The 10,108-nt window shown below is 44.0% G+C and overlaps 1 long non-coding RNA gene across 1 annotated transcript; it reads left to right on the top strand.

Annotated features, from left to right (window-relative positions):
- The first annotated feature begins 2,323 nt into the window (after window positions 1–2,323).
- LOC307205158 lies at window positions 2,324–7,966 on the top strand. Its single transcript, XR_013833924.1, has 3 exons — window positions 2,324–2,398; window positions 3,175–3,306; window positions 7,637–7,966. It is a non-coding gene; the product is annotated as an uncharacterized lncRNA (long non-coding RNA).
- Window positions 7,967–10,108: the final 2,142 nt, after the last annotated feature.

Here is a 10,108-nt window from a genome sequence, read left to right as displayed (position 1 = left end):
TTCTTGCCTCCAAAACCCCTTTGTAGCAGTCCATAAATTATAGCTTGTCCTCACCTTACAGTGTCTCCACACTCAGCAAAACAACAGTGAAAAACCAGCCAACCTCCAACTCTTCACCCTTCCTATCACCGTTTGAGGCACACACATGATCACTTTTAAAGGCAGTTAACAAATTGACAAGGCATTTCTGTGGCCTTGATTGGAGTCACAGGATTTTGCAGCTGTTACATTACATTACATAGGTTTTCCTTCCCCCTGTACAATTTAATCTTTGTTAAATACATTTTCTAGCAAATGCAGTACAAATACCGGCAATTTCATCCCAGAATTGTCTCATGTTTGCTTTGTTCTGCTCCCCCCCCCCCAGCATCGCTGCACGCATGTCTGCTGTATACAGTAATAAGATCCACAGGGCTCCTGTTTGAAGCCCCTGCTGTCTCCCTCCAGGCTCCTGTCCCCAGCGGCCTCCATCAGCTTTGTGGTCTACCACACAAGCGAAACAGGATACACATAGGCTGGAAGTGAAATGCAATGGCAATAAAAGCTACAAGCACCAGGACGTGTAAAATACAATTGCACGAGGATACCTTCTGGCATCCTCTCCCAGCACCCAGAAATAAGCACAATTCATCATGGAGCACATTGTTGTTCTCATAATGGGTCTTTAGTGAGCTGTCCTCAATATGCCAAATGGCAATGGGAAAGCGAACAGACTTGAAAAGGCATGAAAAAAGTGAAGCCTGCTCTTGACAGCACTGATCGAAAAAGTTAAAAGGTTCTGATTTCAATGAATGCTGATTCCGTGACACCAACTACAAATAGTGCTGTTCCTGATTTTTGCCGCAAATTGCTGTGCTGCTGGAAAAGGAAAGAAAAACGAAATGATGCCAGGGGGCATTGTTAATAAAGAAACCCATTCAGCGAGATATTTTAAATAGAAATTATTTGATGTGAGAGTCTCTAACTGAGAGGGGCTCAGATTGGTCATTTTTTAAAAAGGAGAATCAAGCTGTGGAATGCCGCTCTCATGACCTGTTTGCTCCCTCCTTACAACTGGAAGCAGAGGTTCTGTTTTGGTCTATGTGCTGCTTCCCCTTAAACCTACCCTGCCCTACTGACACCTGGCTCTATATAAGAACATGTTGGTGCAAGGTAAAAAATAGGTATAGAAAGGAGAATTCCCCGGATAGCAAGATCTAGGTTTGGGGCAAGTACTCTTTGGTGAGAGAACCTCAGCAGAGATTTAAAATCACAAAATATGCAGCAAAGTGTGGAAATACATGTTGTCAAGCCTTTAAAATGTGCCCTTGTGAGTTCCAATACTTCTCTTTTCTCTTCGCATAGAAAAGGACCACACATTTGGTAAGTTAAAAATGGTTTACTTGCAAACTCTCCAAAGGTCAGATTCATGTGCTTTTCCATACAGCATTCAGAAAAAGTTGCTCAGGCAGTAAAACTTGGCTTAGTTATAGTAGTGAAAATTTCTAAATTATTGGTCTAGGAACTTAAGAGGGAGAAAGATAGAACTTCATCAGCTCTCCTGAAAAACCAGCAGGTTTGGGCTTTTCAATCCCTCCTATTTGCTATAAGAATTCTGAAATTAAGAACTGGCACCTGAACTTGTGGTTTTCCTACTGTTAGCTCCCTTTCCTTTTGTATTGCATCTTTTTGATTGTGAGTCTATAGACAGGAACTGTCTTCTCATTGGTACTATTTTGGCTGAGGAGTATTAACAACAACAACCCAACATGTCTCAAAGGATTCAGGGCATAGCTCATACAGCACACTAGTCATGTTTGTTGGGTGAAACTATTGCCCAATGTGGACTAAAAAGATACCCAAAAATCAAAACTGGGGAAATTGTTGCCCATATCATAGCCTCAGTTGCTGCAATTTGGACAACTCAATCATTTGGAATTGTGGCAGGGTGTGTATTATTTTGGGGGGAGGGCTAGCTTAGACAAAAAAGTAAGGGGAGACATGATATAGGTGTATAGAATCATGAATAGTGTGGAAGCTAAATGGTGGGCTACTCAGTAGAGGCCAAAGGAAATGTTTCTTTATGTATTATGGAACTGACTACCACAAGACATAGTGATGACCAACATAGATGATTTTAAAAGGTGATTAGACATATTCATGGAGAACAATATCAATGGCTACCATTCGTGATGACTATATCTTACTGCTGGTAGCAGAGACTTTGTGCCTTTAAATACCAGTGACTGGGGAATATGTGTGAGTGTGAATTACATGTGAGCTTCCCATAGGCAGCTAGTCAGCCATTGTGAGAACAGAATGCTGGATGAGAACCACAGGTCAGATCTAGTACAGTGGTACCTTGGTTGTTGAAAGCCTTGGCTTCTGAACAAATCAGCTCCCGAACACTGCAAAAGAAGTAAGTGTTCTGGTTTGTGAACATTTTTCAGAAGCCAAACGTCCAACGCGGCTTCCGTTTGAGTTCAGGAAGCTCCTGCAGCCAATCAGAAGCTGTGCCTTGGCTTTTGAACAGTTCCGGGAATTGAACAGACTCCTGGAATGGATTAAGATCAACAACCAACGTACCACTGGAGTGCTCTTTTTACATTCTTATTCTTACCAGCACCACCATATGGGAGGGACTGCAACTCAACGGCAGAGCTTCTCTCTTGGATGCAGAAGGTCCCTGGTTCAGTCCCCAGCACCTCCAGGAATGAAAACCTGGAGAGCCACTGCTGGCCAATGTAGAGAGTACAGAGCCAGATGAATTAGTGATCTGACTTGGTATAAGGCAACTTCCTTTAAGAGTAAAAGCTAAAAAGTAAAAGCAGTTTCATTAATAACCTGTTTTTTTAGGATGGTGAGGGTTTTTTTTGGTAATGCATTGCAGGAAGTCTTCACTATTCACATCTCTATTATTATTATTATTATTATTATTATTATTATTATTATTATTATCTTAAGACTGCCAGTTGTCAGCATGAAAAGGGGAAACGACGAGTTGGAAGACTCTGACCCAAATGTTCCCATTCTGAATCTTCATTAGAGACAAGAGCCTCAGTGCCACCCAGCCCCTGCGGGAACACCCATCACTTTGATTGAACCATATTTTTTCTCAAGTCTCGCTTATATTTAGAGCTAGATCTGAGTTGTCAAGATTCTTGAGCAGCTCTTCAAGAAGTTTCTCTTTTCCAGCAGGGGCATCTCACAAAAAGTAGCTTCTTCCTACTTGCTTAAAAGAAAAGAAAAAGATGATGAACATTATAGCCGAGTAAGAAACTGCAGGAGGGGGTATCAATTGGGATTTCAAGTCTTGGAAGAAAATTGGTAAGCTCCCTTTCTCTGCTGGCCTCTGCCAAAGTGTCCTTTTATGGTGGCTGGAAGTCTTAAGAGAAATTGACATTGCTGAATGCTTCATATACCACTTGCATTACACAGGGAAATGCCTTTTAAAAGGGCTGGGGGAAAATGAGTGCTGGTGGACAAGAAGAAGAACTAAATAAATCAAGAAAGGGTTTTAAAAGGTTTTTGCAAGGAGGTAAAACGGAGAGATGCTTTTCATAAATCAGGAATGCACATACTTGTTTCGAGAGGGCAGGAGCAACACAGTGAGCCTGGCAATTCTTTCTTAACAGGCATTCTCATGAGGAGGTGTTTCTGTGGTAATGTGGAAGACTTGGCGTCTGTGGATTATGGAACAGTTGTGCTATCATAAAAGAAGGGTCAACTACTGAGCAGCGCTGGGACCGATCTGGCCTGAGCGTGGTTCCATCTGTACACTCTCAAGTGCCACCCCAGAGGCATCATCCACTGACTTATTTCCTGTCTGTATTTAAAGTCTAACTTTCAGCAACCATGCACCTTGGAGCAGCTTGCAGCGGGAGAAAAACCAAATGCACAATGCTATACGGTGGAGGCTTCCCCAATGGGAAAAGTGGTTGTCCGGGTGCTGGAAGATTCAGGACAGACAAAATAAAGGACTTATTTACACAGCACATAGTAAAACTATGGGATTCACTCCCAACAAAAATGTAGTAATAGCCACCAACTTGATTGGCTTCAAAAAAGAACAAGACAAATGCATGAAGAATAAGGCCACCAGAGGTTACTAGAAGTGATGGTTATCACTGTTCTACAGGACCGCCTCTCCTGGTATGGTATGGACCTTAAGGTCCATAAATAACAACACTTTGGAAGTTCCAAGCCCCAAGGAGGTTAGATCAGCTTCAACCAGGGCCAGGGCCTTTTCAGCTCTGGCCCCGGCCTGGTGGAACGCTCTGTCACAAGAGACTATGGCCCTGCGGGATTTGACATCTTTCAGCAGGGCCTGCAAGATGGAGCTGTTCCGCCCGGCCTTTGGGCTGGACTCAGTCTAATCCCCCCCCCTTTATTTGTTTTTTGATGGGATTTTGTATATAAATTTTCCCTCGGCTCTTTTTGCTGGCTCATGTAGGACCAGCATGGATAGCTGGCCCCGGTGAATATTTGACGTTTTCTCCCCTTATGGCTTTGATCTATTGTTGTTGTTTAGTCGTTTAGTCATGTCCGACTCTTCGTGACCCCATGGACCAGAGAACGCCAGGCACTCCTGTCCTCCACTGCCCCCCGCAGCTTGGTCAGACTCATGCTGGTAACCTCGAAAACACTATCCAACCATCTCGTCCTCTGTCGCCCCCTTCTCCTTGTGCCCTCCATCTTTCCCAACATCAGGGTCTTCTCCAGGGAGTCTTCTCTTCTCATGAGGTGGCCAAAGTACTGGAGCCTCAGCTTCACAATCTGTCCTTCCAGTGAGCACTCAGGGCTGATTTCCTTCAGAATGGAGAGGTTTGATCTTCTTGCAGTCCATGGGACTCTCAAGAGTCTCCTCCAGCACCATAATTCAAAAGCATCAATTCTTCGGTGATCAGCCTTCTTTATGGTCCAGCTCTCACTTCCATACATCACTACTGGGAAAACCATAGCTTTAACTATATGGACCTTTGTTGGCAAGGTGATGTCTCTACTTCTCAAGATGCTGTCTAGGCCTGTCATTGCCCTTCTCCCAAGAAGCAGGTGTCTTTTAATTTCGTGGCTGCTGTCACCATCTGCAGTGATCATGGAGCCCAAGAAAGTAAAATCTCTCACTGCCTCCATTTCTTCCCCTTCTATTTGCCAGGAGGTGATGGGACCAGTAGCCATGATCTTCGTTTTTTTGATGTTGAGCTTCAGACCATATTTTGCACTCTCCTCTTTCACCCTCAATAAAAGGTTCTTTAATTCCTCCTCACTTTCTGCCATCAAGGTTGTGTCATCTGCATATCTGAGGTTGTTGATATTTCTTCCGGCAATCTTAATTCCGGCTAGGGATTCATCCAGCCCAGCCTTTCGCATGATGAATTCTGCATATAAGTTAAATAAGCAGGGAGACAAAATGCAGCCTTGTCGTACTCCTTTCCCAATTTTGAACCAGTCAGTTGTTCCATATCCAGTTCTAACTGTAGCTTCTTGTCCCACATAGAGATTTCTCAGGAGACAGATGAGGTGATCAGGCACTCCCATTTCTTTAAGAACTTGCCATAGTTTGCCATGGTTGACACAGTCAAAGGCTTTTGCATAGTCAATGAAGCAGAAGTAAATGTCTTTCTGGAACTCTCTAGCTTTCTCCATAATCCAGCGCATGTTTGCAATTTGGTCTCTGGTTCCTCTGCCTCCAGCTTGCACTTCTGGGAGTTCTCGGTCCACATACTGCTTGAGCCTTCCTTGTAGAATTTTAAGCATAGCCTTGCTAGCGTGAGAAATTAGTGCAATTGTGCGATAGTTGGAGCATTCTTTGGCACTGCCCTTCTTTGGGATTGGGATGTAGACTGATCTTCTCCAATCTTCTGGCCACTGCTGAGTTTTCCAAACTTGCTGGCATATTGAGTGTAGCACCTTAACAGCATCATCTTTTAAAATTTTAAATAGTTCAGCTGGAATACCATCACTTCCACTGGCCTTGTTATTTGCAGTGCTTTCTAAGGCCCATTTGACTTCACTCTCCAGGATGTCTGGCTCAAGGTCAGCAACCACACTACCTGGGGTATATGAGACATCCGTTTCTTTCTGGTATAATTCCTCTGTGTATTCTTGCCACCTCTTCTTGATGTCTTCTGCTTCTGTTAGGTCCTTTCCACTTTTGTCCTTTATTATGGAAATCTTTGTACGAAATGTTCCTTTCATATCTCCAATTTTCTTGAACAGATCTCTGGTTCTTCCCATTCTATTGCTTTCCTCTATTTCTTTGCATTGCTTGTTTAAGAAGGTCTTCTTGTCTCTCCTTGCTATTCTTTGGAAATCTGCATTCAATTTCCTGTATGTTTCACGATCTCCCTTACATATAGGCTACCACTATAGCTACCACTAAAACGAGGCTGCATTTTAAACTGTATTCTAATTTATATTTTAATCAACTGTTTGTTTTGTTTTGTTTTGAATGTTTTTACTGTATTTATATTCGGTGTTGGCCGCCCTGAGCCCAGGGAGGGCGGGGTATAAATTATTATTATTATTATTATTATTATTATTATTATTATTATTATGCCTTACTTCTACTGTCAGAGGCAGTAGGCCACTGAATGCCAATTGCTGGGAATCACAAATGGGGGGAATGCTGTAGCTCCCACGTCTTGCTTGTTGGCCACTTTTGAGAACAGGAGGGTGGGAAAGATGAGCCATTTGCTTGATGCAGAAGTGAGTTTCTTATGTTCTTAAATCAAGACTGAATCACCAATCAAGTCATGCAATCAAGAAGACATATGAAGGTAGCTCTGTTTAGGAAAGTTTTAAATGTCTGGTGTTTTACTGCTTTATTATTATTATTATTATTAATAATAATAATAATAATATTTTGTTGTGAGCCACCCAGAGTGGCTAGGGAATGCCAGCCGGATGGCAGGGTATAAATAATAAATTAGTAGTAGTAGTAATTAGGGACGCGGGTGGCGTTGTGGGTAAAACCTCAGTGCCTAGGACTTGCCGATCGCATGGTCGACGGTTCAAATCCCCACAGCGGGGTGCGCTCCCGTCGTTCGGTCCCAGCGCCTACCAACCTAGCAGTTCGAAAGCACCCCCGGGTGCATGTAGATAAATAGGGACCGCTTACCAGCGGGAAGGTAAACAGCATTTCCGTGTGCTGCGCTGGCTCGCCAGATGCAGCTTGTCACGCTGGCCACGTGACCCGGAAGTGTCTCCAGACAGCACTGGCCCCCGGCCTCTTAAGTGAGATGGGCGCACAACCCTAGAGTCTGTCAAGACTGGCCCGTACGGGCAGGGGTAACTTTACCTTTTACCTAGTAGTAGTAGTAGTAGACTGCAGCAACATGCCAGAGCTCAGAAAGACCTTATTGCTCAAGCAATACTGAGCTGGAAAAAGAAACTCCTTCCTACCCAGAAATATCCATAAGGTACCCTGGATCTCTCAGCAGTACAGCATTCTGTACAAAACTGGGACATAAAAGCAAACAGAATAATGGAGGATTCTTAATGCATTAGTTCCATTTTGTGGGGAAATGTCTGGGTAATTGAGAATGCTGCAATCTGGAGGAGAATTTCAAATGCATCCCTATTTATCATTAATGTATAGCCCCCTACCCCCAGTACAAATTAAATGATAAATGCTCTGTATCATAATTTCACACAGATTTTCTACCAGTGATGGAACAGCAAGTGTCTCTCCTTGCCTCAGTGATTCATAAAAAACCATGATTGAAAAGCAAAGGTGAGATGGTTTCATCTATGACTGCTCAATGCAGCAGTGGTCCTTGCCGTAATCACAAAGATCTATCCCATGGCATCATTGTCAAATCCTTGCGGCTCCAATAGGCACATGCTGCCACGATACAAAATCACTGACTCACATCAGAGCGATGGAAAACATATCTCGAGTGTTGTGCTTCAAGAAGAAGTCAGCCGCATTCAAACAAAACAACGCGAGCCAGCTTCAAAACAAACGACAACTTAGCAAGTTCACCAGCCCTAAAAATGCACAAGCAAATTTGTCTCCATTTGTAACAGATTCTGACAAATAGATTAATTACCTTCCCGTGTCATTTCGTTACGAGCCAATGGGTTTTGTATGTCTTTCTTTGGGGATTTGTGTCATCATTCTGTCTCATTAGCTGAAACGCTCCAGCCAGTATTGGAATGCAGGTTTCGAAGAGAGAGAAATTGGTTGCCCTTGCCTTCACGATGGGGACATGAGTGTATTGATTGAGCAACTTAGTTGGGTGCCCTACAAAGGCAAAATGCACACCCCAAGAAAGATGTAATGGTTAAATACATGTTACTACATCCCAATCCCAAGGAAGGGCAGTGCCATAGAATGCTCCAACTACCGCACAATTGCACTCATTTCACACGCTAGCAAGGTTATGCTTAAAATTCTATAAGGTAGGCTCAAGCAATATGTGGACCGAGAACTCCCAGAAGTGCAAGCTGGATTTAGAAGAGGCAGAGGAACCAGAGAGGTGCTGGAGGAGACTCTTGAGAGTCCCATGGACTGCAAGAAGATCAAACCTATCCATTCTGAAGGAAATCAGCCCTGAGTGCTCACTAGAAGGAAAGATCCTGAAGCTGAGACTCCAGTACTTTGGCCACCTCATGAGAAGAGAAAAGATGCTGATGTTGGGAAAGATGGAGGGCACAAGGAGAAGGGGACGACAGAGGATGAGATGGTTGGATCTCGAAGCTACCAGCATGAGTCTGACCAAACTGCGGAAGGCAGTGGAAGACAGGAGTCCCTGGCGTGCTCTGGTCCATGGGGTCACGAAGAGTCGGACACGACTAAACAACAACAACAAGAACCCAGTGGGGTAGTGTGGGTTGCTAGTGCCTGGGACCATGCAGAGGGAGGGAAATGAATGGAGTATGCATGTGCATTCAACTGCCTAATGGTGTCTGTGTCACCTGGGAGATCACAGCCATAGATACAGTCACACCTCTTGTTACGTTAGTCACCGGTTGCCTTTTTTCAGGATATGAACACAGCAAACCCGGAAGTGTATACTTCCAGGTTTTGCTGTGCACGCATGCACAGAAGCTCTCTGTGCATCTCTCACATGCGCAGAAGCGCTCTGTGCAACTCATGCATGCGCAAAAGCGCTCTGTGGGCTTCATGCATGCTCCATGCATGCGCAGAAGTGCTTTATCACGCCATGTGCAAAAGCTGCGCTCTAGTAGAGGACTTTTCAGGGTGCAAACGGCACCCTGGAATGGATCGAGTCCATAACTAGAGGTACTGCTGTATAAGAACGGAAGAGTTGTTCCATTGCCTGGAGATGACACTTTCTGGTTCGCATGGAGAAGCTGTTTTCAATGGAACCTAGCAATTGAAGAGCACTGCTGTATTGAGGCAGCACCAAGTGTTGAAATATTGTGCCCCTAACAATTTTGCACCTGAGGCAACCTCCCCTGCAGCCCCCAGCATGCTACGCAGCTGCTAGGACTGGTGTCTTTGCAGTAGACCAGTAGATGATGCAGTAAACGAGGCAGTTCGGAGGTCTGCTGTTAAGAGGACCACCATTTCTTTGAATGTCAATTCAAATCTTGCAGTGCATGTGCTTATGTAGTCTAGAACAGCACCAAGCATGTGCAAAAGGGGAGGCACCAATGGAGTAATCCTGTGGTGTGGGGAAAAAAATGTTTATAGGAAAATTCCTAAGAGAGGAGAAATGCCCAAACTGTCCCATTAGATATCAATGGCACAGGATGTTCAGAGGAGTAACAGTCATGTGTCCACCTCATAACCTACCCCAAGCAACTAATCTCCAATGGAAGGGTAAAACCAAGTGGAGAAGAAATTTTTAAGCTTCCCAGTGAAAACTGAGCATGTTTGCTATGCACAAAATGTTGGCTGTTGGGGCAGGGATCAGAAAACCCATGGATCTGGAGTGATAGGGAATGGAATACCTGGCACCCTGAACAGAAGCTCTCCATGCTGCAACAGTTTTGTTGCAGGGCCTCATTTTCTATGATTAGTTTATGTTGATTATTCAGAAGTTGAAATTGTTCCAGGAATTCATTCAGGTGTGTAGAGGAGATTAATTTGTATACTACTGGCAAAGCAGCCATCATGATGAAGAATGGAGAGTTTAGGAATGGATGGTTCCTAGAT

This window comes from Podarcis cretensis (genome assembly GCF_951804945.1).
Source record: "Podarcis cretensis genome assembly, chromosome: 16".
Classification (NCBI taxonomy): Eukaryota; Metazoa; Chordata; class Lepidosauria; order Squamata; family Lacertidae; genus Podarcis; species Podarcis cretensis.
This window is presented reverse-complemented; position numbering and strand designations above follow the sequence as displayed.